The sequence below is a fragment of the Schistocerca cancellata genome, unplaced genomic scaffold, assembly GCF_023864275.1.
Source record: "Schistocerca cancellata isolate TAMUIC-IGC-003103 unplaced genomic scaffold, iqSchCanc2.1 HiC_scaffold_631, whole genome shotgun sequence".
Lineage (NCBI taxonomy): Eukaryota > Metazoa > Arthropoda > Insecta > Orthoptera > Acrididae > Schistocerca > Schistocerca cancellata.
In genome coordinates this window covers 1-26902 of record NW_026046642.1, presented here as the reverse complement: position 1 = coordinate 26902, position 26902 = coordinate 1, and the positions used below count along the sequence as shown (strand labels likewise).

General features: G+C 49.8%; 19 non-coding genes across 19 annotated transcripts; 10 read left to right on the top strand and 9 right to left on the bottom strand.

Moving 5' to 3' along the window:
• Positions 1-1519: 1519 nt before the first annotated feature.
• Trnav-uac (transfer RNA valine (anticodon UAC)) lies at positions 1520-1592 on the top strand. The gene has a single exon. It is a non-coding gene; the product is annotated as a tRNA-Val (tRNA).
• Positions 1593-2196: 604 nt separating this feature from the next.
• Positions 2197-2268, bottom strand: Trnap-ugg (transfer RNA proline (anticodon UGG)). Its single transcript has one exon. It is a non-coding gene; the product is annotated as a tRNA-Pro (tRNA).
• A 2149-nt stretch (positions 2269-4417) lies between these two features.
• Positions 4418-4490, top strand: Trnav-uac (transfer RNA valine (anticodon UAC)). Its single transcript has one exon. It is a non-coding gene; the product is annotated as a tRNA-Val (tRNA).
• Positions 4491-5094: 604 nt separating this feature from the next.
• On the bottom strand, positions 5095-5166 carry Trnap-ugg (transfer RNA proline (anticodon UGG)). The gene has a single exon. It is a non-coding gene; the product is annotated as a tRNA-Pro (tRNA).
• Positions 5167-7531: 2365 nt separating this feature from the next.
• On the top strand, positions 7532-7604 carry Trnav-uac (transfer RNA valine (anticodon UAC)). Its single transcript has one exon. It is a non-coding gene; the product is annotated as a tRNA-Val (tRNA).
• Positions 7605-8208: 604 nt separating this feature from the next.
• Positions 8209-8280, bottom strand: Trnap-ugg (transfer RNA proline (anticodon UGG)). The gene has a single exon. It is a non-coding gene; the product is annotated as a tRNA-Pro (tRNA).
• Positions 8281-10228: 1948 nt separating this feature from the next.
• Positions 10229-10301, top strand: Trnav-uac (transfer RNA valine (anticodon UAC)). Its single transcript has one exon. It is a non-coding gene; the product is annotated as a tRNA-Val (tRNA).
• A 604-nt stretch (positions 10302-10905) lies between these two features.
• Positions 10906-10977, bottom strand: Trnap-ugg (transfer RNA proline (anticodon UGG)). Its single transcript has one exon. It is a non-coding gene; the product is annotated as a tRNA-Pro (tRNA).
• Positions 10978-12926: 1949 nt separating this feature from the next.
• Positions 12927-12999, top strand: Trnav-uac (transfer RNA valine (anticodon UAC)). Its single transcript has one exon. It is a non-coding gene; the product is annotated as a tRNA-Val (tRNA).
• A 604-nt stretch (positions 13000-13603) lies between these two features.
• Positions 13604-13675, bottom strand: Trnap-ugg (transfer RNA proline (anticodon UGG)). The gene has a single exon. It is a non-coding gene; the product is annotated as a tRNA-Pro (tRNA).
• Positions 13676-15624: 1949 nt separating this feature from the next.
• Positions 15625-15697, top strand: Trnav-uac (transfer RNA valine (anticodon UAC)). Its single transcript has one exon. It is a non-coding gene; the product is annotated as a tRNA-Val (tRNA).
• Positions 15698-16301: 604 nt separating this feature from the next.
• Trnap-ugg (transfer RNA proline (anticodon UGG)) lies at positions 16302-16373 on the bottom strand. The gene has a single exon. It is a non-coding gene; the product is annotated as a tRNA-Pro (tRNA).
• A 1953-nt stretch (positions 16374-18326) lies between these two features.
• Trnav-uac (transfer RNA valine (anticodon UAC)) lies at positions 18327-18399 on the top strand. The gene has a single exon. It is a non-coding gene; the product is annotated as a tRNA-Val (tRNA).
• Positions 18400-19003: 604 nt separating this feature from the next.
• Trnap-ugg (transfer RNA proline (anticodon UGG)) lies at positions 19004-19075 on the bottom strand. Its single transcript has one exon. It is a non-coding gene; the product is annotated as a tRNA-Pro (tRNA).
• A 1951-nt stretch (positions 19076-21026) lies between these two features.
• Positions 21027-21099, top strand: Trnav-uac (transfer RNA valine (anticodon UAC)). The gene has a single exon. It is a non-coding gene; the product is annotated as a tRNA-Val (tRNA).
• A 604-nt stretch (positions 21100-21703) lies between these two features.
• On the bottom strand, positions 21704-21775 carry Trnap-ugg (transfer RNA proline (anticodon UGG)). Its single transcript has one exon. It is a non-coding gene; the product is annotated as a tRNA-Pro (tRNA).
• A 1949-nt stretch (positions 21776-23724) lies between these two features.
• Positions 23725-23797, top strand: Trnav-uac (transfer RNA valine (anticodon UAC)). Its single transcript has one exon. It is a non-coding gene; the product is annotated as a tRNA-Val (tRNA).
• Positions 23798-24401: 604 nt separating this feature from the next.
• On the bottom strand, positions 24402-24473 carry Trnap-ugg (transfer RNA proline (anticodon UGG)). Its single transcript has one exon. It is a non-coding gene; the product is annotated as a tRNA-Pro (tRNA).
• A 1949-nt stretch (positions 24474-26422) lies between these two features.
• Trnav-uac (transfer RNA valine (anticodon UAC)) lies at positions 26423-26495 on the top strand. Its single transcript has one exon. It is a non-coding gene; the product is annotated as a tRNA-Val (tRNA).
• The last annotated feature ends 407 nt before the right edge of the window (positions 26496-26902 follow it).

The window sequence follows — 26902 nt, the reverse complement described above, 5'->3', positions numbered from 1 at the left end:
AAGCTCATAACGAAAAGATTGCGGAATGCAGTGCGGAAGCAAAACTTCGAGAAGACCAACTCTGAAGCCATCGGCGCGCTAGGAATTATTCCTCGCAAGAAGCGATCATGTAGGAAGAGCGAGCCGAGGGTGTCGCTCGACCACACAATAAATTTTTGCTTAATCCAAATTTGCAATACCGGTTCGACACTAGAATACTGCGATAGTAATAAGCACGTCGACTGCAGTGTCATTTAGGGTAGTGAGTCAGACATGGGGAGGATATAAGGCGGGTGGAATATGCAGCGACAGGGGGCATTGCAGGGCGGGCGCCGACTTCTTGCGCTGCGGCGCGCCGGTGCCGGCGGCGGCCTGGCTGGGCTGCTGGTGCCTCCATGTAGAGCTGCCGCCGAGCCCAGGCACCGTGCCGCTAACGAAGCGATTGCCTTTGGTGACATCTTTTGCAATAACGACTGCGCGAATCGACGGTATCTCGTAAGGAAAGAAAGAGCAGCAGCTGCCGCCGAGCCCAGGCGCCGTGCCTAACACGCAGAAGGTCCCCGGTTCGATTGCGGGCGGAAACCCGTTTTCGTAGCACTCAGCAAGACACTTGCTACGATCTCTGCTGTGCCCAGGCACCGTGCCGCTTACGAAGCGATTGCCTTTGGTGACATCTTTTGCAATAACGACTGCGCGAATCGACGGTATCTCGTAAGGAAAGAAAGAGCAGCAGCTGCCGCCGAGCCCAGGCGCCGTGCCTAACACGCAGAAGGTCCCCGGTTCGATTGCGGGCGGAAACCCGTTTTCGTCGCACTCAGCAAGACACTTGCTACGATCTCTGCTGTGCCCAGGCACCGTGCCGCTTACGAAGCGATTGCCTTTGGTGACATCTTTTGCAATAACGACTGCGCGAATCGACGGTATCTCGTAAGGAAAGAAAGAGCAGCAGCTGCCGCCGAGCCCAGGCGCCGTGCCTAACACGCAGAAGGTCCCCGGTTCGATTGCGGGCGGAAACCCGTTTTCGTCGCACTCAGCATGACACTTGCTACGATCTCTGCTGTGACCATTTAAATCAACTTCAAACGTTCCACCAGCAGGGTGCACATGGCTCAAATGAAACATGAAACTGTTTCAGAACTGGTTGTCGGATTTTAGCGCTGACTTGGAGGCCTGGAAATGCGCGAAACAGCCGCCGCCATGCGATTTGTTACCACACCGTTGTACAAAACGCAAGAGCTCGTCCGGGATTTGAACCCTGGACCTCCTGCACCCGAAGCGGGAATCATACCCCTAGACCAACGAGCCTGTCCGTTCCGAAAACGCACTGCATGTGAATGACGCCATCTTTGATGGTCTCACCATGTAGGGCTGCAGCTCACCCAGCGTTCTCCCTGTCTGTCGCGGTTGGATTGTTTTCATCGACGTCTTTTACTATAGGAACTTCACGAATCGGAGGGAGCTCGTAGCCGATGCCCTTGCTAACACAGAAGAAGAACTGTTGCTCTTACGAGTCTCCGGGTGGTACACGAAACGAACCGTCGTTTCCGTGGTGTAGCGGTTATCACGTCTGCTTTACACGCAGAAGGTCCCCGGTTCGATCCCGGGCGGGAACACAACAATTTTAATCTATATTTCGGATTTCATTTCCGAGATGACCTCACGTCCGCGTATGCAGAGACAAGCAATGCCGTATGCTAGACGGATAGGGCGTCATTTTACTGTCAAATACTGTTGCTCTCTTATTGCACCGGTATTTGGTAACTGAGAACGCCCCTAGCTCCATTATGGCTGGCAAAATTTATAATCCGGTTCTTCAGGGCTACTTCAAGTGCGCTTGCTACTGGCTTTCCTGAGCTCACCCTACTCGCCTTGTCACAGCTCTGTCAAAGTGTGATGCTAACTAATAATGAGAAACTCTTGGCCACTCTCAATCTTACATGCCACCACCCCTTTGTTGTTGCCGTCGTTAGTAAGATGAGGGTAGACTGTCGCACAATTAAGCTTAATCTCCACTCACGGTGCACATATTCCGCAAAGACAACCTTGTTTTCCGTTGCATGCAAAATTACCGTCTGCGTTTCTACCGAATTCAACCTACGTACTTTACTGGTGCCGCATTCTTGTTATATCCACGTGCTATAACAGGCGTCTACTCTTCATTGAGGAGCTGCAACCGGGGCTGAGTTCCACCTACTCTTCAGCACGGTCAAAATGGCAGGGCTCGTCCGGGATTTGAACCCGGGACCTCCTGCACCCAAAACAGGAATCATACCCCTAGACCAACGAGCCACCTGCCTGGAGCAGTCAAGTTAATCCCAGGTAGTGGACCTCACAGGGAACACAAACTTTTACGTGAATTCGCAAGATAAACGCTTTCTGCAGGCAGCACTCACCACTGATGAGAAGAATATTAAAGGCAACGAATAAAAAGCGAAATAACTTCATCGAACACTGCTTATGAACAGCCGGCAGTGCCTCAGTTTCGGTATGTGGTTTCTCAGGGTTAAGAGAAGGCGAATGCACTAAACAAAAGAACATCGGGAAACCAAGCACCAACTCATAACGAAAAGATTGCACAATATACTGCAAGTAAAATTTTCAGAAGACGGATACTAAAGACGCCGCAGACAAAGGAATTATTCTATGCAGTAACGATTATCTAGGAAGCGTAAATTGCATGTGCTGCTCCACCACACAACTTCTTTTGATACTGTTTTACTTATTCTAAATTTTCATTGCCTGATCGTCTCTAGAATACTGTGTGGTATCACCTGGTTTCCAACAGCGATAGTAGTAAGTAAATCGACTACAAAGTCTTTCAAAGTAGGTCAGACACCAAAAAAAAAAAAAAAAAAAAAAAACGGAGCTGCGCGTAGCTCATGTCATTCTGCTTTCAAAGGTGAATCAGCGGCTGGGAGTAGTGGCGTACTCCTGTAATCCAAGCTACTGGGAGGCTGTTGTGTGGGAGAGATCTGGAAACAACTACAGATTCGGCCGTTCCATGAGCTCAGGAATGGCCGCGATGCCTTCATCGAGCTCTGCAGATCGACATATGACAGCGTGGAAATTTCGGCGAGCGGTGGCTAAGGGTTTAGAGAAGCCAAACGCACTAAACACAAGAAAGTCGGGAAACCGAAGCTCATAACGAAAAGATTGCGGAATGCAGTGCGGAAGCAAAACTTCGAGAAGACCAACTCTGAAGCCATCGGCGCGCTAGGAATTATTCCTCGCAAGAAGCGATCATGTAGGAAGAGCGAGCCGAGGGTGTCGCTCGACCACACAATAAATTTTTGCTTAATCCAAATTTGCAATACCGGTTCGACACTAGAATACTGCGATAGTAATAAGCACGTCGACTGCAGTGTCATTTAGGGTAGTGAGTCAGACATGGGGAGGATATAAGGCGGGTGGAATATGCAGCGACAGGGGGCATTGCAGGGCGGGCGCCGACTTCTTGCGCTGCGGCGCGCCGGTGCCGGCGGCGGCCTGGCTGGGCTGCTGGTGCCTCCATGTAGAGCTGCCGCCGAGCCCAGGCACCGTGCCGCTAACGAAGCGATTGCCTTTGGTGACATCTTTTGCAATAACGACTGCGCGAATCGACGGTATCTCGTAAGGAAAGAAAGAGCAGCAGCTGCCGCCGAGCCCAGGCGCCGTGCCTAACACGCAGAAGGTCCCCGGTTCGATTGCGGGCGGAAACCCGTTTTCGTAGCACTCAGCAAGACACTTGCTACGATCTCTGCTGTGCCCAGGCACCGTGCCGCTTACGAAGCGATTGCCTTTGGTGACATCTTTTGCAATAACGACTGCGCGAATCGACGGTATCTCGTAAGGAAAGAAAGAGCAGCAGCTGCCGCCGAGCCCAGGCGCCGTGCCTAACACGCAGAAGGTCCCCGGTTCGATTGCGGGCGGAAACCCGTTTTCGTCGCACTCAGCATGACACTTGCTACGATCTCTGCTGTGACCATTTAAATCAACTTCAAACGTTCCACCAGCAGGGTGCACATGGCTCAAATGAAACATGAAACTGTTTCAGAACTGGTTGTCGGATTTTAGCGCTGACTTGGAGGCCTGGAAATGCGCGAAACAGCCGCCGCCATGCGATTTGTTACCACACCGTTGTACAAAACGCAAGAGCTCGTCCGGGATTTGAACCCTGGACCTCCTGCACCCGAAGCGGGAATCATACCCCTAGACCAACGAGCCTGTCCGTTCCGAAAACGCACTGCATGTGAATGACGCCATCTTTGATGGTCTCACCATGTAGGGCTGCAGCTCACCCAGCGTTCTCCCTGTCTGTCGCGGTTGGATTGTTTTCATCGACGTCTTTTACTATAGGAACTTCACGAATCGGAGGGAGCTCGTAGCCGATGCCCTTGCTAACACAGAAGAAGAACTGTTGCTCTTACGAGTCTCCGGGTGGTACACGAAACGAACCGTCGTTTCCGTGGTGTAGCGGTTATCACGTCTGCTTTACACGCAGAAGGTCCCCGGTTCGATCCCGGGCGGGAACACAACAATTTTAATCTATATTTCGGATTTCATTTCCGAGATGACCTCACGTCCGCGTATGCAGAGACAAGCAATGCCGTATGCTAGACGGATAGGGCGTCATTTTACTGTCAAATACTGTTGCTCTCTTATTGCACCGGTATTTGGTAACTGAGAACGCCCCTAGCTCCATTATGGCTGGCAAAATTTATAATCCGGTTCTTCAGGGCTACTTCAAGTGCGCTTGCTACTGGCTTTCCTGAGCTCACCCTACTCGCCTTGTCACAGCTCTGTCAAAGTGTGATGCTAACTAATAATGAGAAACTCTTGGCCACTCTCAATCTTACATGCCACCACCCCTTTGTTGTTGCCGTCGTTAGTAAGATGAGGGTAGACTGTCGCACAATTAAGCTTAATCTCCACTCACGGTGCACATATTCCGCAAAGACAACCTTGTTTTCCGTTGCATGCAAAATTACCGTCTGCGTTTCTACCGAATTCAACCTACGTACTTTACTGGTGCCGCATTCTTGTTATATCCACGTGCTATAACAGGCGTCTACTCTTCATTGAGGAGCTGCAACCGGGGCTGAGTTCCACCTACTCTTCAGCACGGTCAAAATGGCAGGGCTCGTCCGGGATTTGAACCCGGGACCTCCTGCACCCAAAACAGGAATCATACCCCTAGACCAACGAGCCACCTGCCTGGAGCAGTCAAGTTAATCCCAGGTAGTGGACCTCACAGGGAACACAAACTTTTACGTGAATTCGCAAGATAAACGCTTTCTGCAGGCAGCACTCACCACTGATGAGAAGAATATTAAAGGCAACGAATAAAAAGCGAAATAACTTCATCGAACACTGCTTATGAACAGCCGGCAGTGCCTCAGTTTCGGTATGTGGTTTCTCAGGGTTAAGAGAAGGCGAATGCACTAAACAAAAGAACATCGGGAAACCAAGCACCAACTCATAACGAAAAGATTGCACAATATACTGCAAGTAAAATTTTCAGAAGACGGATACTAAAGACGCCGCAGACAAAGGAATTATTCTATGCAGTAACGATTATCTAGGAAGCGTAAATTGCATGTGCTGCTCCACCACACAACTTCTTTTGATACTGTTTTACTTATTCTAAATTTTCATTGCCTGATCGTCTCTAGAATACTGTGTGGTATCACCTGGTTTCCAACAGCGATAGTAGTAAGTAAATCGACTACAAAGTCTTTCAAAGTAGGTCAGACACCAAAAAAAAAAAAAAAAAAAAAAAACGGAGCTGCGCGTAGCTCATGTCATTCTGCTTTCAAAGGTGAATCAGCGGCTGGGAGTAGTGGCGTACTCCTGTAATCCAAGCTACTGGGAGGCTGTTGTGTGGGAGAGATCTGGAAACAACTACAGATTCGGCCGTTCCATGAGCTCAGGAATGGCCGCGATGCCTTCATCGAGCTCTGCAGATCGACATATGACAGCGTGGAAATTTCGGCGAGCGGTGGCTAAGGGTTTAGAGAAGCCAAACGCACTAAACACAAGAAAGTCGGGAAACCGAAGCTCATAACGAAAAGATTGCGGAATGCAGTGCGGAAGCAAAACTTCGAGAAGACCAACTCTGAAGCCATCGGCGCGCTAGGAATTATTCCTCGCAAGAAGCGATCATGTAGGAAGAGCGAGCCGAGGGTGTCGCTCGACCACACAATAAATTTTTGCTTAATCCAAATTTGCAATACCGGTTCGACACTAGAATACTGCGATAGTAATAAGCACGTCGACTGCAGTGTCATTTAGGGTAGTGAGTCAGACATGGGGAGGATATAAGGCGGGTGGAATATGCAGCGACAGGGGGCATTGCAGGGCGGGCGCCGACTTCTTGCGCTGCGGCGCGCCGGTGCCGGCGGCGGCCTGGCTGGGCTGCTGGTGCCTCCATGTAGAGCTGCCGCCGAGCCCAGGCACCGTGCCGCTAACGAAGCGATTGCCTTTGGTGACATCTTTTGCAATAACGACTGCGCGAATCGACGGTATCTCGTAAGGAAAGAAAGAGCAGCAGCTGCCGCCGAGCCCAGGCGCCGTGCCTAACACGCAGAAGGTCCCCGGTTCGATTGCGGGCGGAAACCCGTTTTCGTAGCACTCAGCAAGACACTTGCTACGATCTCTGCTGTGCCCAGGCACCGTGCCGCTTACGAAGCGATTGCCTTTGGTGACATCTTTTGCAATAACGACTGCGCGAATCGACGGTATCTCGTAAGGAAAGAAAGAGCAGCAGCTGCCGCCGAGCCCAGGCGCCGTGCCTAACACGCAGAAGGTCCCCGGTTCGATTGCGGGCGGAAACCCGTTTTCGTCGCACTCAGCAAGACACTTGCTACGATCTCTGCTGTGCCCAGGCACCGTGCCGCTTACGAAGCGATTGCCTTTGGTGACATCTTTTGCAATAACGACTGCGCGAATCGACGGTATCTCGTAAGGAAAGAAAGAGCAGCAGCTGCCGCCGAGCCCAGGCGCCGTGCCTAACACGCAGAAGGTCCCCGGTTCGATTGCGGGCGGAAACCCGTTTTCGTCGCACTCAGCAAGACACTTGCTACGATCTCTGCTGTGACCATTTAAATCAACTTCAAACGTTCCACCAGCAGGGTGCACATGGCTCAAATGAAACATGAAACTGTTTCAGAACTGGTTGTCGGATTTTAGCGCTGACTTGGAGGCCTGGAAATGCGCGAAACAGCCGCCGCCATGCGATTTGTTACCACACCGTTGTACAAAACGCAAGAGCTCGTCCGGGATTTGAACCCTGTACCTCCTGCACCCGAAGCGGGAATCATACCCCTAGACCAACGAGCCTGTCCGTTCCGAAAACGCACTGCATGTGAATGACGCCATCTTTGATGGTCTCACCATGTAGGGCTGCAGCTCACCCAGCGTTCTCCCTGTCTGTCGCGGTTGGATTGTTTTCATCGACGTCTTTTACTATAGGAACTTCACGAATCGGAGGGAGCTCGTAGCCGATGCCCTTGCTAACACAGAAGAAAAACTGTTGCTATTACGAGTCTCCGGGTGGTACACGAAACGAACCGTCGTTTCCGTGGTGTAGCGGTTATCACGTCTGCTTTACACGCAGAAGGTCCCCGGTTCGATCCCGGGCGGGAACACAACAATTTTAATCTATATTTCGGATTTCATTTCCGAGATGACCTCACGTCCGCGTATGCAGAGACAAGCAATGCCGTATGCTAGACGGATAGGGCGTCATTTTACTGTCAAATACTGTTGCTCTCTTATTGCACCGGTATTTGGTAACTGAGAACGCCCCTAGCTCCATTATGGCTGGCAAAATTTATAATCCGGTTCTTCAGGGCTACTTCAAGTGCGCTTGCTACTGGCTTTCCTGAGCTCACCCTACTCGCCTTGTCACAGCTCTGTCAAAGTGTGATGCTAACTAATAATGAGAAACTCTTGGCCACTCTCAATCTTACATGCCACCACCCCTTTGTTGTTGCCGTCGTTAGTAAGATGAGGGTAGACTGTCGCACAATTAAGCTTAATCTCCACTCACGGTGCACATATTCCGCAAAGACAACCTTGTTTTCCGTTGCATGCAAAATTACCGTCTGCGTTTCTACCGAATTCAACCTACGTACTTTACTGGTGCCGCATTCTTGTTATATCCACGTGCTATAACAGGCGTCTACTCTTCATTGAGGAGCTGCAACCGGGGCTGAGTTCCACCTACTCTTCAGCACGGTCAAAATGGCAGGGCTCGTCCGGGATTTGAACCCGGGACCTCCTGCACCCAAAACAGGAATCATACCCCTAGACCAACGAGCCACCTGCCTGGAGCAGTCAAGTTAATCCCAGGTAGTGGACCTCACAGGGAACACAAACTTTTACGTGAATTCGCAAGATAAACGCTTTCTGCAGGCAGCACTCACCACTGATGAGAAGAATATTAAAGGCAACAAATAAAAAGCGAAATAACTTCATCGAACACTGCTTATGAACAGCCGGCAGTGCCTCAGTTTCGGTATGTGGTTTCTCAGGGTTAAGAGAAGGCGAATGCACTAAACAAAAGAACATCGGGAAACCAAGCACCAACTCATAACGAAAAGATTGCACAATATACTGCAAGTAAAATTTACAGAAGACGGATACTGAAGACGCCGCAGACAAAAGAATTATTCTATCCAGTAACGATTATCTAGGAAGCGTAAATTGCATGTGCTGCTCCACCACACAACTTCTTTTGATACTGTTTTACTTATTCTAAATTTTCATTGCCTGATCGTCTCTAGAATACTGTGTGGTATCACCTGGTTTCCAACAGCGATAGTAGTAAGTAAATCGACTACAAAGTCTTTCAAAGTAGGTCAGACACCAAAAAAAAAAAAAAAAAAAACGGAGCTGCGCGTAGCTCATGTCATTCTGCTTTCAAACGTGAATCAGCGGCTGGGAGTAGTGGCGTACTCCTGTAATCCAAGCTACTGGGAGGCTGTTGTGTGGGAGAGATCTGGAAACAACTACAGATTCGGCCGTTCCATGAGCTCAGGAATGGCCGCGATGCCTTCATCGAGCTCTGCAGATCGACATATTACAGCGTGGAAATTTCGGCGAGCGGTGGCTAAGGGTTAAGAGAAGCCAAACGCACTAAACACAAGAAAGTCGGGAAACCGAAGCTCATAACGAAAAGATTGCGGAATGCAGTGCGAAAGCAAAACTTCGAGAAGACCAACTCTGAAGCCATCGGCGCGCTAGGAATTATTCCTCGCAAGAAGCGATCATGTAGGAAGCGCGAGTCGAGGGTGTCGCTCGACCACACAATAAATTTTTGCTTAATCCAAATTTGCAATACCGGTTCGACACTAGAATACTGCGCCTTGGTTCTTCGAAAAGCGATAGTAATAAGCACGTCGACTGCAGTGTCATTTAGGGTAGTGAGTCAGACATGGGGAGGATATAAGGCGGGTGGAATATGCAACGACAGGGGGCATTGCAGGGCGGGCGCCGACTTCTTGCGCTGCGGCGCGCCGGTGCCGGCGGCGGCCTGGCTGGGCTGCTGGTGCCTCCATGTAGAGCTGCCGCCGAGCCCAGGCACCGTGCCGCTAACGAAGCGATTGCCTTTGGTGACATCTTTTGCAATAACGACTGCGCGAATCGACGGTATCTCGTAAGGAAAGAAAGAGCAGCAGCTGCCGCCGAGCCCAGGCGCCGTGCCTAACACGCAGAAGGTCCCCGGTTCGATTGCGGGCGGAAACCCGTTTTCGTCGCACTCAGCAAGACACTTGCTACGATCTCTGCTGTGACCATTTAAATCAACTTCAAACGTTCCACCAGCAGGGTGCACATGGCTCAAATGAAACATGAAACTGTTTCAGAACTGGTTGTCGGATTTTAGCGCTGACTTGGAGGCCTGGAAATGCGCGAAACAGCCGCCGCCATGCGATTTGTTACCACACCGTTGTACAAAACGCAAGAGCTCGTCCGGGATTTGAACCCTGTACCTCCTGCACCCGAAGCGGGAATCATACCCCTAGACCAACGAGCCTGTCCGTTCCGAAAACGCACTGCATGTGAATGACGCCATCTTTGATGGTCTCACCATGTAGGGCTGCAGCTCACCCAGCGTTCTCCCTGTCTGTCGCGGTTGGATTGTTTTCATCGACGTCTTTTACTATAGGAACTTCACGAATCGGAGGGAGCTCGTAGCCGATGCCCTTGCTAACACAGAAGAAAAACTGTTGCTATTACGAGTCTCCGGGTGGACACGAAACGAACCGTCGTTTCCGTGGTGTAGCGGTTATCACGTCTGCTTTACACGCAGAAGGTCCCCGGTTCGATCCCGGGCGGGAACACAACAATTTTAATCTATATTTCGGATTTCATTTCCGAGATGACCTCACGTCCGCGTATGCAGAGACAAGCAATGCCGTATGCTAGACGGATAGGGCGTCATTTTACTGTCAAATACTGTTGCTCTCTTATTGCACCGGTATTTGGTAACTGAGAACGCCCCTAGCTCCATTATGGCTGGCAAAATTTATAATCCGGTTCTTCAGGGCTACTTCAAGTGCGCTTGCTACTGGCTTTCCTGAGCTCACCCTACTCGCCTTGTCACAGCTCTGTCAAAGTGTGATGCTAACTAATAATGAGAAACTCTTGGCCACTCTCAATCTTACATGCCACCACCCCTTTGTTGTTGCCGTCGTTAGTAAGATGAGGGTAGACTGTCGCACAATTAAGCTTAATCTCCACTCACGGTGCACATATTCCGCAAAGACAACCTTGTTTTCCGTTGCATGCAAAATTACCGTCTGCGTTTCTACCGAATTCAACCTACGTACTTTACTGGTGCCGCATTCTTGTTATATCCACGTGCTATAACAGGCGTCTACTCTTCATTGAGGAGCTGCAACCGGGGCTGAGTTCCACCTACTCTTCAGCACGGTCAAAATGGCAGGGCTCGTCCGGGATTTGAACCCGGGACCTCCTGCACCCAAAACAGGAATCATACCCCTAGACCAACGAGCCACCTGCCTGGAGCAGTCAAGTTAATCCCAGGTAGTGGACCTCACAGGGAACACAAACTTTTACGTGAATTCGCAAGATAAACGCTTTCTGCAGGCAGCACTCACCACTGATGAGAAGAATATTAAAGGCAACGAATAAAAAGCGAAATAACTTCATCGAACACTGCTTATGAACAGCCGGCAGTGCCTCAGTTTCGGTATGTGGTTTCTCAGGGTTAAGAGAAGGCGAATGCACTAAACAAAAGAACATCGGGAAACCAAGCACCAACTCATAACGAAAAGATTGCACAATATACTGCAAGTAAAATTTACAGAAGACGGATACTGAAGACGCCGCAGACAAAAGAATTATTCTATCCAGTAACGATTATCTAGGAAGCGTAAATTGCATGTGCTGCTCCACCACACAACTTCTTTTGATACTGTTTTACTTATTCTAAATTTTCATTGCCTGATCGTCTCTAGAATACTGTGTGGTATCACCTGGTTTCCAACAGCGATAGTAGTAAGTAAATCGACTACAAAGTCTTTCAAAGTAGGTCAGACACCAAAAAAAAAAAAAAAAAAAACGGAGCTGCGCGTAGCTCATGTCATTCTGCTTTCAAACGTGAATCAGCGGCTGGGAGTAGTGGCGTACTCCTGTAATCCAAGCTACTGGGAGGCTGTTGTGTGGGAGAGATCTGGAAACAACTACAGATTCGGCCGTTCCATGAGCTCAGGAATGGCCGCGATGCCTTCATCGAGCTCTGCAGATCGACATATGACAGCGTGGAAATTTCGGCGAGCGGTGGCTAAGGGTTAAGAGAAGCCAAACGCACTAAACACAAGAAAGTCGGGAAACCGAAGCTCATAACGAAAAGATTGCGGAATGCAGTGCGGAAGCAAAACTTCGAGAAGACCAACTCTGAAGCCATCGGCGCGCTAGGAATTATTCCTCGCAAGAAGCGATCATGTAGGAAGCGCGAGTCGAGGGTGTCGCTCGACCACACAATAAATTTTTGCTTAAACCAAATTTGCAATACCGGTTCGACACTAGAATACTGCGCCTTGGTTCTTCGAAAAGCGATAGTAATAAGCACGTCGACTGCAGTGTCATTTAGGGTAGTGAGTCAGACATGGGGAGGATATAAGGCGGGTGGAATATGCAACGACAGGGGGCATTGCAGGGCGGGCGCCGACTTCTTGCGCTGCGGCGCGCCGGTGCCGGCGGCGGCCTGGCTGGGCTGCTGGTGCCTCCATGTAGAGCTGCCGCCGAGCCCAGGCACCGTGCCGCTAACGAAGCGATTGCCTTTGGTGACATCTTTTGCAATAACGACTGCGCGAATCGACGGTATCTCGTAAGGAAAGAAAGAGCAGCAGCTGCCGCCGAGCCCAGGCGCCGTGCCTAACACGCAGAAGGTCCCCGGTTCGATTGCGGGCGGAAACCCGTTTTCGTCGCACTCAGCAAGACACTTGCTACGATCTCTGCTGTGACCATTTAAATCAACTTCAAACGTTCCACCAGCAGGGTGCACATGGCTCAAATGAAACATGAAACTGTTTCAGAACTGGTTGTCGGATTTTAGCGCTGACTTGGAGGCCTGGAAATGCGCGAAACAGCCGCCGCCATGCGATTTGTTACCACACCGTTGTACAAAACGCAAGAGCTCGTCCGGGATTTGAACCCTGTACCTCCTGCACCCGAAGCGGGAATCATACCGCTAGACCAACGAGCCTGTCCGTTCCGAAAACGCACTGCATGTGAATGACGCCACCTTTGATGGTCTCACCCTGTAGGGCTGCAGCTCACCCAGCGTTCTCCCTGTCTGTCGCGGTTGGATTGTTTTCATCGACGTCTTTTACTATAGGAACTTCACGAATCGGAGGGAGCTCGTAGCCGATGCCCTTGCTAACACAGAAGAAAAACTGTTGCTATTACGAGTCTCCGGGTGGTACACGAAACGAACCGTCGTTTCCGTGGTGTAGCGGTTATCACGTCTGCTTTACACGCAGAAGGTCCCCGGTTCGATCCCGGGCGGGAACACAACAATTTTAATCTATATTTCGGATTTCATTTCCGAGATAACCTCACGTCCGCGTATGCAGAGACAAGCAATGCCGTATGCTAGACGGATAGGGCGTCATTTTACTGTCAAATACTGTTGCTCTCTTATTGCACCGGTATTTGGTAACTGAGAACGCCCCTAGCTCCATTATGGCTGGCAAAATTTATAATCCGGTTCTTCAGGGCTACTTCAAGTGCGCTTGCTACTGGCTTTCCTGAGCTCACCCTACTCGCCTTGTCACAGCTCTGTCAAAGTGTGATGCTAACTAATAATGAGAAACTCTTGGCCACTCTCAATCTTACATGCCACCACCCCTTTGTTGTTGCCGTCGTTAGTAAGATGAGGGTAGACTGTCGCACAATTAAGCTTAATCTCCACTCACGGTGCACATATTCCGCAAAGACAACCTTGTTTTCCGTTGCATGCAAAATTACCGTCTGCGTTTCTACCGAATTCCACCTACGTACTTTACTGGTGCCGCATTCTTGTTATATCCACGTGCTATAACAGGCGTCTACTCTTCATTGAGGAGCTGCAACCGGGGCTGAGTTCCACCTACTCTTCAGCACGGTCAAAATGGCAGGGCTCGTCCGGGATTTGAACCCGGGACCTCCTGCACCCAAAACAGGAATCATACCCCTAGACCAACGAGCCACCTGCCTGGAGCAGTCAAGTTAATCCCAGGTAGTGGACCTCACAGGGAACACAAACTTTTACGTGAATTCGCAAGATAAACGCTTTCTGCAGGCAGCACTCACCACTGATGAGAAGAATATTAAAGGCAACGAATAAAAAGCGAAATAACTTCATCGAACACTGCTTATGAACAGCCGGCAGTGCCTCAGTTTCGGTATGTGGTTTCTCAGGGTTAAGAGAAGGCGAATGCACTAAACAAAAGAACATCGGGAAACCAAGCACCAACTCATAACGAAAAGATTGCACAATATACTGCAAGTAAAATTTACAGAAGACGGATACTGAAGACGCCGCAGACAAAAGAATTATTCTATCCAGTAACGATTATCTAGGAAGCGTAAATTGCATGTGCTGCTCCACCACACAACTTCTTTTGATACTGTTTTACTTATTCTAAATTTTCATTGCCTGATCGTCTCTAGAATACTGTGTGGTATCACCTGGTTTCCAACAGCGATAGTAGTAAGTAAATCGACTACAAAGTCTTTCAAAGTAGGTCAGACACCAAAAAAAAAAAAAAAAAAAACGGAGCTGCGCGTAGCTCATGTCATTCTGCTTTCAAACGTGAATCAGCGGCTGGGAGTAGTGGCGTACTCCTGTAATCCAAGCTACTGGGAGGCTGTTGTGTGGGAGAGATCTGGAAACAACTACAGATTCGGCCGTTCCATGAGCTCAGGAATGGCCGCGATGCCTTCATCGAGCTCTGCAGATCGACATATGACAGCGTGGAAATTTCGGCGAGCGGTGGCTAAGGGTTAAGAGAAGCCAAACGCACTAAACACAAGAAAGTCGGGAAACCGAAGCTCATAACGAAAAGATTGCGGAATGCAGTGCGGAAGCAAAACTTCGAGAAGACCAACTCTGAAGCCATCGGCGCGCTAGGAATTATTCCTCGCAAGAAGCGATCATGTAGGAAGCGCGAGTCGAGGGTGTCGCTCGACCACACAATAAATTTTTGCTTAAACCAAATTTGCAATACCGGTTCGACACTAGAATACTGCGCCTTGGTTCTTCGAAAAGCGATAGTAATAAGCACGTCGACTGCAGTGTCATTTAGGGTAGTGAGTCAGACATGGGGAGGATATAAGGCGGGTGGAATATGCAACGACAGGGGGCATTGCAGGGCGGGCGCCGACTTCTTGCGCTGCGGCGCGCCGGTGCCGGCGGCGGCCTGGCTGGGCTGCTGGTGCCTCCATGTAGAGCTGCCGCCGAGCCCAGGCACCGTGCCGCTAACGAAGCGATTGCCTTTGGTGACATCTTTTGCAATAACGACTGCGCGAATCGACGGTATCTCGTAAGGAAAGAAAGAGCAGCAGCTGCCGCCGAGCCCAGGCGCCGTGCCTAACACGCAGAAGGTCCCCGGTTCGATTGCGGGCGGAAACCCGTTTTCGTCGCACTCAGCAAGACACTTGCTACGATCTCTGCTGTGACCATTTAAATCAACTTCAAACGTTCCACCAGCAGGGTGCACATGGCTCAAATGAAACATGAAACTGTTTCAGAACTGGTTGTCGGATTTTAGCGCTGACTTGGAGGCCTGGAAATGCGCGAAACAGCCGCCGCCATGCGATTTGTTACCACACCGTTGTACAAAACGCAAGAGCTCGTCCGGGATTTGAACCCTGTACCTCCTGCACCCGAAGCGGGAATCATACCGCTAGACCAACGAGCCTGTCCGTTCCGAAAACGCACTGCATGTGAATGACGCCACCTTTGATGGTCTCACCCTGTAGGGCTGCAGCTCACCCAGCGTTCTCCCTGTCTGTCGCGGTTGGATTGTTTTCATCGACGTCTTTTACTATAGGAACTTCACGAATCGGAGGGAGCTCGTAGCCGATGCCCTTGCTAACACAGAAGAAAAACTGTTGCTATTACGAGTCTCCGGGTGGTACACGAAACGAACCGTCGTTTCCGTGGTGTAGCGGTTATCACGTCTGCTTTACACGCAGAAGGTCCCCGGTTCGATCCCGGGCGGGAACACAACAATTTTAATCTATATTTCGGATTTCATTTCCGAGATGACCTCACGTCCGCGTATGCAGAGACAAGCAATGCCGTATGCTAGACGGATAGGGCGTCATTTTACTGTCAAATACTGTTGCTCTCTTATTGCACCGGTATTTGGTAACTGAGAACGCCCCTAGCTCCATTATGGCTGGCAAAATTTATAATCCGGTTCTTCAGGGCTACTTCAAGTGCGCTTGCTACTGGCTTTCCTGAGCTCACCCTACTCGCCTTGTCACAGCTCTGTCAAAGTGTGATGCTAACTAATAATGAGAAACTCTTGGCCACTCTCAATCTTACATGCCACCACCCCTTTGTTGTTGCCGTCGTTAGTAAGATGAGGGTAGACTGTCGCACAATTAAGCTTAATCTCCACTCACGGTGCACATATTCCGCAAAGACAACCTTGTTTTCCGTTGCATGCAAAATTACCGTCTGCGTTTCTACCGAATTCCACCTACGTACTTTACTGGTGCCGCATTCTTGTTATATCCACGTGCTATAACAGGCGTCTACTCTTCATTGAGGAGCTGCAACCGGGGCTGAGTTCCACCTACTCTTCAGCACGGTCAAAATGGCAGGGCTCGTCCGGGATTTGAACCCGGGACCTCCTGCACCCAAAACAGGAATCATACCCCTAGACCAACGAGCCACCTGCCTGGAGCAGTCAAGTTAATCCCAGGTAGTGGACCTCACAGGGAACACAAACTTTTACGTGAATTCGCAAGATAAACGCTTTCTGCAGGCAGCACTCACCACTGATGAGAAGAATATTAAAGGCAACGAATAAAAAGCGAAATAACTTCATCGAACACTGCTTATGAACAGCCGGCAGTGCCTCAGTTTCGGTATGTGGTTTCTCAGGGTTAAGAGAAGGCGAATGCACTAAACAAAAGAACATCGGGAAACCAAGCACCAACTCATAACGAAAAGATTGCACAATATACTGCAAGTAAAATTTACAGAAGACGGATACTGAAGACGCCGCAGACAAAAGAATTATTCTATCCAGTAACGATTATCTAGGAAGCGTAAATTGCATGTGCTGCTCCACCACACAACTTCTTTTGATACTGTTTTACTTATTCTAAATTTTCATTGCCTGATCGTCTCTAGAATACTGTGTGGTATCACCTGGTTTCCAACAGCGATAGTAGTAAGTAAATCGACTACAAAGTCTTTCAAAGTAGGTCAGACACCAAAAAAAAAAAAAAAAAAAAAAACGGAGCTGCGCGTAGCTCATGTCATTCTGCTTTCAAACGTGAATCAGCGGCTGGGAGTAGTGGCGTACTCCTGTAATCCAAGCTACTGGGAGGCTGTTGTGTGGGAGAGATCTGGAAACAACTACAGATTCGGCCGTTCCATGAGCTCAGGAATGGCCGCGATGCCTTCATCGAGCTCTGCAGATCGACATATGACAGCGTGGAAATTTCGGCGAGCGGTGGCTAAGGGTTAAGAGAAGCCAAACGCACTAAACACAAGAAAGTCGGGAAACCGAAGCTCATAACGAAAAGATTGCGGAATGCAGTGCGGAAGCAAAACTTCGAGAAGACCAACTCTGAAGCCATCGGCGCGCTAGGAATTATTCCTCGCAAGAAGCGATCATGTAGGAAGCGCGAGTCGAGGGTGTCGCTCGACCACACAATAAATTTTTGCTTAAACCAAATTTGCAATACCGGTTCGACACTAGAATACTGCGCCTTGGTTCTTCGAAAAGCGATAGTAATAAGCACGTCGACTGCAGTGTCATTTAGGGTAGTGAGTCAGACATGGGGAGGATATAAGGCGGGTGGAATATGCAACGACAGGGGGCATTGCAGGGCGGGCGCCGACTTCTTGCGCTGCGGCGCGCCGGTGCCGGCGGCGGCCTGGCTGGGCTGCTGGTGCCTCCATGTAGAGCTGCCGCCGAGCCCAGGCACCGTGCCGCTAACGAAGCGATTGCCTTTGGTGACATCTTTTGCAATAACGACTGCGCGAATCGACGGTATCTCGTAAGGAAAGAAAGAGCAGCAGCTGCCGCCGAGCCCAGGCGCCGTGCCTAACACGCAGAAGGTCCCCGGTTCGATTGCGGGCGGAAACCCGTTTTCGTCGCACTCAGCAAGACACTTGCTACGATCTCTGCTGTGACCATTTAAATCAACTTCAAACGTTCCACCAGCAGGGTGCACATGGCTCAAATGAAACATGAAACTGTTTCAGAACTGGTTGTCGGATTTTAGCGCTGACTTGGAGGCCTGGAAATGCGCGAAACAGCCGCCGCCATGCGATTTGTTACCACACCGTTGTACAAAACGCAAGAGCTCGTCCGGGATTTGAACCCTGTACCTCCTGCACCCGAAGCGGGAATCATACCGCTAGACCAACGAGCCTGTCCGTTCCGAAAACGCACTGCATGTGAATGACGCCACCTTTGATGGTCTCACCCTGTAGGGCTGCAGCTCACCCAGCGTTCTCCCTGTCTGTCGCGGTTGGATTGTTTTTCATCGACGTCTTTTACTATAGGAACTTCACGAATCGGAGGGAGCTCGTAGCCGATGCCCTTGCTAACACAGAAGAAAAACTGTTGCTATTACGAGTCTCCGGGTGGTACACGAAACGAACCGTCGTTTCCGTGGTGTAGCGGTTATCACGTCTGCTTTACACGCAGAAGGTCCCCGGTTCGATCCCGGGCGGGAACACAACAATTTTAATCTATATTTCGGATTTCATTTCCGAGATGACCTCACGTCCGCGTATGCAGAGACAAGCAATGCCGTATGCTAGACGGATAGGGCGTCATTTTACTGTCAAATACTGTTGCTCTCTTATTGCACCGGTATTTGGTAACTGAGAACGCCCCTAGCTCCATTATGGCTGGCAAAATTTATAATCCGGTTCTTCAGGGCTACTTCAAGTGCGCTTGCTACTGGCTTTCCTGAGCTCACCCTACTCGCCTTGTCACAGCTCTGTCAAAGTGTGATGCTAACTAATAATGAGAAACTCTTGGCCACTCTCAATCTTACATGCCACCACCCCTTTGTTGTTGCCGTCGTTAGTAAGATGAGGGTAGACTGTCGCACAATTAAGCTTAATCTCCACTCACGGTGCACATATTCCGCAAAGACAACCTTGTTTTCCGTTGCATGCAAAATTACCGTCTGCGTTTCTACCGAATTCCACCTACGTACTTTACTGGTGCCGCATTCTTGTTATATCCACGTGCTATAACAGGCGTCTACTCTTCATTGAGGAGCTGCAACCGGGGCTGAGTTCCACCTACTCTTCAGCACGGTCAAAATGGCAGGGCTCGTCCGGGATTTGAACCCGGGACCTCCTGCACCCAAAACAGGAATCATACCCCTAGACCAACGAGCCACCTGCCTGGAGCAGTCAAGTTAATCCCAGGTAGTGGACCTCACAGGGAACACAAACTTTTACGTGAATTCGCAAGATAAACGCTTTCTGCAGGCAGCACTCACCACTGATGAGAAGAATATTAAAGGCAACGAATAAAAAGCGAAATAACTTCATCGAACACTGCTTATGAACAGCCGGCAGTGCCTCAGTTTCGGTATGTGGTTTCTCAGGGTTAAGAGAAGGCGAATGCACTAAACAAAAGAACATCGGGAAACCAAGCACCAACTCATAACGAAAAGATTGCACAATATACTGCAAGTAAAATTTACAGAAGACGGATACTGAAGACGCCGCAGACAAAAGAATTATTCTATCCAGTAACGATTATCTAGGAAGCGTAAATTGCATGTGCTGCTCCACCACACAACTTCTTTTGATACTGTTTTACTTATTCTAAATTTTCATTGCCTGATCGTCTCTAGAATACTGTGTGGTATCACCTGGTTTCCAACAGCGATAGTAGTAAGTAAATCGACTACAAAGTCTTTCAAAGTAGGTCAGACACCAAAAAAAAAAAAAAAAAAAAAACGGAGCTGCGCGTAGCTCATGTCATTCTGCTTTCAAACGTGAATCAGCGGCTGGGAGTAGTGGCGTACTCCTGTAATCCAAGCTACTGGGAGGCTGTTGTGTGGGAGAGATCTGGAAACAACTACAGATTCGGCCGTTCCATGAGCTCAGGAATGGCCGCGATGCCTTCATCGAGCTCTGCAGATCGACATATGACAGCGTGGAAATTTCGGCGAGCGGTGGCTAAGGGTTAAGAGAAGCCAAACGCACTAAACACAAGAAAGTCGGGAAACCGAAGCTCATAACGAAAAGATTGCGGAATGCAGTGCGGAAGCAAAACTTCGAGAAGACCAACTCTGAAGCCATCGGCGCGCTAGGAATTATTCCTCGCAAGAAGCGATCATGTAGGAAGCGCGAGTCGAGGGTGTCGCTCGACCACACAATAAATTTTTGCTTAAACCAAATTTGCAATACCGGTTCGACACTAGAATACTGCGCCTTGGTTCTTCGAAAAGCGATAGTAATAAGCACGTCGACTGCAGTGTCATTTAGGGTAGTGAGTCAGACATGGGGAGGATATAAGGCGGGTGGAATATGCAACGACAGGGGGCATTGCAGGGCGGGCGCCGACTTCTTGCGCTGCGGCGCGCCGGTGCCGGCGGCGGCCTGGCTGGGCTGCTGGTGCCTCCATGTAGAGCTGCCGCCGAGCCCAGGCACCGTGCCGCTAACGAAGCGATTGCCTTTGGTGACATCTTTTGCAATAACGACTGCGCGAATCGACGGTATCTCGTAAGGAAAGAAAGAGCAGCAGCTGCCGCCGAGCCCAGGCGCCGTGCCTAACACGCAGAAGGTCCCCGGTTCGATTGCGGGCGGAAACCCGTTTTCGTCGCACTCAGCAAGACACTTGCTACGATCTCTGCTGTGACCATTTAAATCAACTTCAAACGTTCCACCAGCAGGGTGCACATGGCTCAAATGAAACATGAAACTGTTTCAGAACTGGTTGTCGGATTTTAGCGCTGACTTGGAGGCCTGGAAATGCGCGAAACAGCCGCCGCCATGCGATTTGTTACCACACCGTTGTACAAAACGCAAGAGCTCGTCCGGGATTTGAACCCTGTACCTCCTGCACCCGAAGCGGGAATCATACCGCTAGACCAACGAGCCTGTCCGTTCCGAAAACGCACTGCATGTGAATGACGCCACCTTTGATGGTCTCACCCTGTAGGGCTGCAGCTCACCCAGCGTTCTCCCTGTCTGTCGCGGTTGGATTGTTTTCATCGACGTCTTTTACTATAGGAACTTCACGAATCGGAGGGAGCTCGTAGCCGATGCCCTTGCTAACACAGAAGAAAAACTGTTGCTATTACGAGTCTCCGGGTGGTACACGAAACGAACCGTCGTTTCCGTGGAGTAGCGGTTATCACGTCTGCTTTACACGCAGAAGGTCCCCGGTTCGATCCCGGGCGGGAACACAACAATTTTAATCTATATTTCGGATTTCATTTCCGAGATGACCTCACGTCCGCGTATGCAGAGACAAGCAATGCCGTATGCTAGACGGATAGGGCGTCATTTTACTGTCAAATACTGTTGCTCTCTTATTGCACCGGTATTTGGTAACTGAGAACGCCCCTAGCTCCATTATGGCTGGCAAAATTTATAATCCGGTTCTTCAGGGCTACTTCAAGTGCGCTTGCTACTGGCTTTCCTGAGCTCACCCTACTCGCCTTGTCACAGCTCTGTCAAAGTGTGATGCTAACTAATAATGAGAAACTCTTGGCCACTCTCAATCTTACATGCCACCACCCCTTTGTTGTTGCCGTCGTTAGTAAGATGAGGGTAGACTGTCGCACAATTAAGCTTAATCTCCACTCACGGTGCACATATTCCGCAAAGACAACCTTGTTTTCCGTTGCATGCAAAATTACCGTCTGCGTTTCTACCGAATTCCACCTACGTACTTTACTGGTGCCGCATTCTTGTTATATCCACGTGCTATAACAGGCGTCTACTCTTCATTGAGGAGCTGCAACCGGGGCTGAGTTCCACCTACTCTTCAGCACGGTCAAAATGGCAGGGCTCGTCCGGGATTTGAACCCGGGACCTCCTGCACCCAAAACAGGAATCATACCCCTAGACCAACGAGCCACCTGCCTGGAGCAGTCAAGTTAATCCCAGGTAGTGGACCTCACAGGGAACACAAACTTTTACGTGAATTCGCAAGATAAACGCTTTCTGCAGGCAGCACTCACCACTGATGAGAAGAATATTAAAGGCAACGAATAAAAAGCGAAATAACTTCATCGAACACTGCTTATGAACAGCCGGCAGTGCCTCAGTTTCGGTATGTGGTTTCTCAGGGTTAAGAGAAGGCGAATGCACTAAACAAAAGAACATCGGGAAACCAAGCACCAACTCATAACGAAAAGATTGCACAATATACTGCAAGTAAAATTTACAGAAGACGGATACTGAAGACGCCGCAGACAAAAGAATTATTCTATCCAGTAACGATTATCTAGGAAGCGTAAATTGCATGTGCTGCTCCACCACACAACTTCTTTTGATACTGTTTTACTTATTCTAAATTTTCATTGCCTGATCGTCTCTAGAATACTGTGTGGTATCACCTGGTTTCCAACAGCGATAGTAGTAAGTAAATCGACTACAAAGTCTTTCAAAGTAGGTCAGACACCAAAAAAAAAAAAAAAAAAAAACGGAGCTGCGCGTAGCTCATGTCATTCTGCTTTCAAACGTGAATCAGCGGCTGGAGTAGTGGCGTACTCCTGTAATCCAAGCTACTGGGAGGCTGTTGTGTGGGAGAGATCTGGAAACAACTACAGATTCGGCCGTTCCATGAGCTCAGGAATGGCCGCGATGCCTTCATCGAGCTCTGCAGATCGACATATGACAGCGTGGAAATTTCGGCGAGCGGTGGCTAAGGGTTAAGAGAAGCCAAACGCACTAAACACAAGAAAGTCGGGAAACCGAAGCTCATAACGAAAAGATTGCGGAATGCAGTGCGGAAGCAAAACTTCGAGAAGACCAACTCTGAAGCCATCGGCGCGCTAGGAATTATTCCTCGCAAGAAGCGATCATGTAGGAAGCGCGAGTCGAGGGTGTCGCTCGACCACACAATAAATTTTTGCTTAAACCAAATTTGCAATACCGGTTCGACACTAGAATACTGCGCCTTGGTTCTTCGAAAAGCGATAGTAATAAGCACGTCGACTGCAGTGTCATTTAGGGTAGTGAGTCAGACATGGGGAGGATATAAGGCGGGTGGAATATGCAACGACAGGGGGCATTGCAGGGCGGGCGCCGACTTCTTGCGCTGCGGCGCGCCGGTGCCGGCGGCGGCCTGGCTGGGCTGCTGGTGCCTCCATGTAGAGCTGCCGCCGAGCCCAGGCACCGTGCCGCTAACGAAGCGATTGCCTTTGGTGACATCTTTTGCAATAACGACTGCGCGAATCGACGGTATCTCGTAAGGAAAGAAAGAGCAGCAGCTGCCGCCGAGCCCAGGCGCCGTGCCTAACACGCAGAAGGTCCCCGGTTCGATTGCGGGCGGAAACCCGTTTTCGTCGCACTCAGCAAGACACTTGCTACGATCTCTGCTGTGACCATTTAAATCAACTTCAAACGTTCCACCAGCAGGGTGCACATGGCTCAAATGAAACATGAAACTGTTTCAGAACTGGTTGTCGGATTTTAGCGCTGACTTGGAGGCCTGGAAATGCGCGAAACAGCCGCCGCCATGCGATTTGTTACCACACCGTTGTACAAAACGCAAGAGCTCGTCCGGGATTTGAACCCTGTACCTCCTGCACCCGAAGCGGGAATCATACCGCTAGACCAACGAGCCTGTCCGTTCCGAAAACGCACTGCATGTGAATGACGCCACCTTTGATGGTCTCACCCTGTAGGGCTGCAGCTCACCCAGCGTTCTCCCTGTCTGTCGCGGTTGGATTGTTTTCATCGACGTCTTTTACTATAGGAACTTCACGAATCGGAGGGAGCTCGTAGCCGATGCCCTTGCTAACACAGAAGAAAAACTGTTGCTATTACGAGTCTCCGGGTGGTACACGAAACGAACCGTCGTTTCCGTGGTGTAGCGGTTATCACGTCTGCTTTACACGCAGAAGGTCCCCGGTTCGATCCCGGGCGGGAACACAACAATTTTAATCTATATTTCGGATTTCATTTCCGAGATGACCTCACGTCCGCGTATGCAGAGACAAGCAATGCCGTATGCTAGACGGATAGGGCGTCATTTTACTGTCAAATACTGTTGCTCTCTTATTGCACCGGTATTTGGTAACTGAGAACGCCCCTAGCTCCATTATGGCTGGCAAAATTTATAATCCGGTTCTTCAGGGCTACTTCAAGTGCGCTTGCTACTGGCTTTCCTGAGCTCACCCTACTCGCCTTGTCACAGCTCTGTCAAAGTGTGATGCTAACTAATAATGAGAAACTCTTGGCCACTCTCAATCTTACATGCCACCACCCCTTTGTTGTTGCCGTCGTTAGTAAGATGAGGGTAGACTGTCGCACAATTAAGCTTAATCTCCACTCACGGTGCACATATTCCGCAAAGACAACCTTGTTTTCCGTTGCATGCAAAATTACCGTCTGCGTTTCTACCGAATTCCACCTACGTACTTTACTGGTGCCGCATTCTTGTTATATCCACGTGCTATAACAGGCGTCTACTCTTCATTGAGGAGCTGCAACCGGGGCTGAGTTCCACCTACTCTTCAGCACGGTCAAAATGGCAGGGCTCGTCCGGGATTTGAACCCGGGACCTCCTGCACCCAAAACAGGAATCATACCCCTAGACCAACGAGCCACCTGCCTGGAGCAGTCAAGTTAATCCCAGGTAGTGGACCTCACAGGGAACACAAACTTTTACGTGAATTCGCAAGATAAACGCTTTCTGCAGGCAGCACTCACCACTGATGAGAAGAATATTAAAGGCAACGAATAAAAAGCGAAATAACTTCATCGAACACTGCTTATGAACAGCCGGCAGTGCCTCAGTTTCGGTATGTGGTTTCTCAGGGTTAAGAGAAGGCGAATGCACTAAACAAAAGAACATCGGGAAACCAAGCACCAACTCATAACGAAAAGATTGCACAATATACTGCAAGTAAAATTTACAGAAGACGGATACTGAAGACGCCGCAGACAAAAGAATTATTCTATCCAGTAACGATTATCTAGGAAGCGTAAATTGCATGTGCTGCTCCACCACACAACTTCTTTTGATACTGTTTTACTTATTCTAAATTTTCATTGCCTGATCGTCTCTAGAATACTGTGTGGTATCACCTGGTTTCCAACAGCGATAGTAGTAAGTAAATCGACTACAAAGTCTTTCAAAGTAGGTCAGACACCAAAAAAAAAAAAAAAAAAAAACGGAGCTGCGCGTAGCTCATGTCATTCTGCTTTCAAACGTGAATCAGCGGCTGGGAGTAGTGGCGTACTCCTGTAATCCAAGCTACTGGGAGGCTGTTGTGTGGGAGAGATCTGGAAACAACTACAGATTCGGCCGTTCCATGAGCTCAGGAATGGCCGCGATGCCTTCATCGAGCTCTGCAGATCGACATATGACAGCGTGGAAATTTCGGCGAGCGGTGGCTAAGGGTTAAGAGAAGCCAAACGCACTAAACACAAGAAAGTCGGAAACCGAAGCTCATAACGAAAAGATTGCGGAATGCAGTGCGGAAGCAAAACTTCGAGAAGACCAACTCTGAAGCCATCGGCGCGCTAGGAATTATTCCTCGCAAGAAGCGATCATGTAGGAAGCGCGAGTCGAGGGTGTCGCTCGACCACACAATAAATTTTTGCTTAAACCAAATTTGCAATACCGGTTCGACACTAGAATACTGCGCCTTGGTTCTTCGAAAAGCGATAGTAATAAGCACGTCGACTGCAGTGTCATTTAGGGTAGTGAGTCAGACATGGGGAGGATATAAGGCGGGTGGAATATGCAACGACAGGGGCATTGCAGGGCGGGCGCCGACTTCTTGCGCTGCGGCGCGCCGGTGCCGGCGGCGGCCTGGCTGGGCTGCTGGTGCCTCCATGTAGAGCTGCCGCCGAGCCCAGGCACCGTGCCGCTAACGAAGCGATTGCCTTTGGTGACATCTTTTGCAATAACGACTGCGCGAATCGACGGTATCTCGTAAGGAAAGAAAGAGCAGCAGCTGCCGCCGAGCCCAGGCGCCGTGCCTAACACGCAGAAGGTCCCCGGTTCGATTGCGGGCGGAAACCCGTTTTCGTCGCACTCAGCAAGGACACTTGCTACGATCTCTGCTGTGACCATTTAAATCAACTTCAAACGTTCCACCAGCAGGGTGCACATGGCTCAAATGAAACATGAAACTGTTTCAGAACTGGTTGTCGGATTTTAGCGCTGACTTGGAGGCCTGGAAATGCGCGAAACAGCCGCCGCCATGCGATTTGTTACCACACCGTTGTACAAAACGCAAGAGCTCGTCCGGGATTTGAACCCTGTACCTCCTGCACCCGAAGCGGGAATCATACCGCTAGACCAACGAGCCTGTCCGTTCCGAAAACGCACTGCATGTGAATGACGCCACCTTTGATGGTCTCACCCTGTAGGGCTGCAGCTCACCCAGCGTTCTCCCTGTCTGTCGCGGTTGGATTGTTTTCATCGACGTCTTTTACTATAGGAACTTCACGAATCGGAGGGAGCTCGTAGCCGATGCCCTTGCTAACACAGAAGAAAAACTGTTGCTATTACGAGTCTCCGGGTGGTACACGAAACGAACCGTCGTTTCCGTGGTGTAGCGGTTATCACGTCTGCTTTACACGCAGAAGGTCCCCGGTTCGATCCCGGGCGGGAACACAACAATTTTAATCTATATTTCGGATTTCATTTCCGAGATGACCTCACGTCCGCGTATGCAGAGACAAGCAATGCCGTATGCTAGACGGATAGGGCGTCATTTTACTGTCAAATACTGTTGCTCTCTTATTGCACCGGTATTTGGTAACTGAGAACGCCCCTAGCTCCATTATGGCTGGCAAAATTTATAATCCGGTTCTTCAGGGCTACTTCAAGTGCGCTTGCTACTGGCTTTCCTGAGCTCACCCTACTCGCCTTGTCACAGCTCTGTCAAAGTGTGATGCTAACTAATAATGAGAAACTCTTGGCCACTCTCAATCTTACATGCCACCACCCCTTTGTTGTTGCCGTCGTTAGTAAGATGAGGGTAGACTGTCGCACAATTAAGCTTAATCTCCACTCACGGT